This window comes from Belonocnema kinseyi, chromosome 10, assembly GCF_010883055.1.
Source record: "Belonocnema kinseyi isolate 2016_QV_RU_SX_M_011 chromosome 10, B_treatae_v1, whole genome shotgun sequence".
NCBI classification, from domain to species: Eukaryota; Metazoa; Arthropoda; class Insecta; order Hymenoptera; family Cynipidae; genus Belonocnema; species Belonocnema kinseyi.
In genome coordinates, this window is record NC_046666.1 from 112,933,196 (window position 1) to 112,936,026 (window position 2,831).

Genomic DNA, 2,831 nt, shown 5'->3' on the forward strand with positions numbered 1-2,831 from the left:
TACTTTACTAATTTCCTATCTTTAAATATTTACTTATCCTTAAACAGAAATAAGTGAAAAATTAAATCAATATTATGAGACATTTTTGACAAAACGTTTCTTAATATGTGATTTTTCAGTTAAGGATGACACGTTTACGTTCGCCGAGCGGAGAAGACTTTCTGAAGCGCAGTTAAGCGAGAGCGGCTATTCATCTACATGCGAATATGTGTGCGCATATAATGTGCGGCGTTACCCGAGTAATTTAATTAATTATTATATTAAGTAAAACTGATGTTTTTTTAGTTTATGAATTATTCGAGATTAAAAAACAGCTTTTGTGTACAAAATAACTTTTTTAATATATTTTTTTCAAAACCTGTATCCTCAAAAATCACTAAATTGACCCCTTGCACTTTCCAAATAAACATTTTCTTAAACAAGATATTTTTTTAAAGTGCTTTATTCATAACGTGCACCCTAAGGGGACCTCCATGATTTTCTACATATTTTATAAAAGCTTATCCTTACTATTTACAGTTGTTTACAACTATTTACATAAACTCTTATATCTATATCCTTATTTCTATTTGTTCGATAACAATTTGAAACGTTAGCGAACGAGTGAGCGAGCGATCGAAAGCAAGAGAGATAAAGAGAGAGCGAGAACGCAACCGCATCCTATTCTACTTAGGCTATTACATATGTACTAATCACAAATCTTTACACTTCTAATCTAAGCGAGTTCCATATCCTTTTTCTTTAACTTCCTTTGCACATCCAATTTTGCCATTTTTTTCACAACCATTATCTCTCATTCGTCACATGTTTTCTCTTCCCATACACAGACTTTGCACTTTGTGTTCTATTTCCATACCCCATACATCCCTTCCCTTACCTCATTTTCTTTTTTATCATCCCATACCATTTATTATATTTTCATTCTTCAATCATATCGCCATCTTTCTATTAATTGTCTTCCCCTCACTCTTTTTTCCAATTCGTCTAAGCTTACTCCAATCCCGTCTTCTATATCTCCAGCTTCTAGCTTTACCTCTCATCAAATATCCCGGAGTCCTCTTGTCTACCCCTAACGTCCACCTTGTATACCTTTCTTGTAAACTCTCAATCTCTTTCCTTTCTTTCCTTTCTTTCCATTCCCGTATCTCTGCTCCATACGCTATTAACAGCCATTCAAATTTCGATTTTTTAAAACATTTTTACTATTCCCCAAATCTGTTACCTTACCCCTGCTGATCCCCCCCCCCCATTCTCTTATATAAGCTCTACGATCTCTATTTGTTTGCGAGATATACTCCAGATATTTAGAATCTTTTACTCTCCCTCCATTTCTAAACCCCATTATCTTTGTTTGGTAGACCTGACCTTTTCCTTGCACAGTTCTTACCTTTTATTGCCCAATGCCCTTTGCCTGCTCTTTTTTTCTCCCTCTAATGTCACTACTATGGGAAAGCGATCCGAATCTATATAATTCCCTACTTCTAATTTCTTGACCTTCTCTCTTACATCGTTAACACTGCCTCATAATCAATTACCGTTCCCCTTTTTCCTCCTGAACGTGTATATTCTCCTTCCTTATCTCACTCTATATTTCCACTTAGCATAACATGGTATATTATCATTGTAATGCTTTTACGATAAATAGTAATATTATATGCTTCTGTAAATGAGCTTTAGTCACATGAAATTTGTTGATAACTAACAAATATTTCAATCAGAAGCCTGCTTAAAAAATCAACGTATATGTATTTTCGAAAGTCACTTGTTCTAGATTTGTTTCTCGTCATATTATTAAAGGAAACAAGTGAAGAGCGCGGTCAACAGAGAGATAAGTTTTAAATTTCATCCGCAGAATGGCAAAGAGCTAAAAATTCTCAAAAGTGAAAACAAAAATCTACGGTATAAGCCCAACATCAATGATCCTTATATTTTATTATAAAATTGGATTTCAAAACGGTGTCACATTGTAAGTTCGTTATATGATTTTTTTATTTATATTTTCGAAAGTTGAGTATTGACCCATGGCACAATAATATCGCCATAAATTGTGTTTTTATTGTAACGTCGATTTTTCAACTTATGAAATCAAAAAATTAATTTTAAGATAAAACAGCATTCGAAAAAAGTTTTCGAACTTCAGCTACCATACCCACCCTTTGTTTTTTTAACCCAGTTTTTTACTGGCTACGGCCCCTGAAAAATATGAAAATAATCAAAGAAAATTCACCAACAAATGCATTGACAAATATCAAAAGGCTGCAGTCAGAGTTCTAGATCAAATCAAAGAGAATTATCTTATTCAATAACTTGATTTTCCAAAATAAAAAAAAAATAAATAAAAATTTATCTGTGAACTTAATGCAGAAATTTAAATAATGACAGTCTCAACCCTGTAAAATGCAGAGTCATCAAATATACAAGCATATATTTTTACTTTTCGTAAAAACAATACCATGAAGGCACTACGATGCGCCGCATGGCTCGAAAGCCAGCGTCATGCGCGTACCGGAGTACTCAACACTTATTTTCATAAATTAAACATTTGAATCCCACTTTCTAATCTACACAGACTTATAAGAAAAAACCTAAGCTTTCTTTTAAGACAAAAAAACAACAAAAAAACCTGTCTAATTTAGAAAAAAGTCAAATTTATTTTTGACCTTCATTTTTGAAGGTCAAATATTTATTTTTTGAGATAATGCGTAGGGCCAATCGGATGGACGTGCAAAGACATATCGAAACTACTAGACAACAGTCTTGTCATCGCCATTAGAATAGTTAAAAATCGCCGAAATAGACGATGTCCACGAAAATTCCAAAACTTTCACCCC

The 2,831-nt window shown here is 33.2% G+C and overlaps 1 protein-coding gene and 1 long non-coding RNA gene across 4 annotated transcripts in view; both read left to right on the top strand.

The window, feature by feature from the left end:
• Window positions 1-267, top strand: part of LOC117181508 — a 1,188-nt gene extending 921 nt beyond the window's left edge. Inside the window, exon 3 of the long non-coding RNA XR_004468133.1 lies at window positions 120-267. This is a non-coding gene — a long non-coding RNA (uncharacterized LOC117181508). The remainder of the gene's footprint in view (window positions 1-119) is intronic.
• LOC117181506 (traf2 and NCK-interacting protein kinase) overlaps window positions 1-2,831 on the top strand; it is a 252,578-nt gene that overhangs the window by 234,871 nt on the left and 14,876 nt on the right. The window lies entirely within an intron of this gene.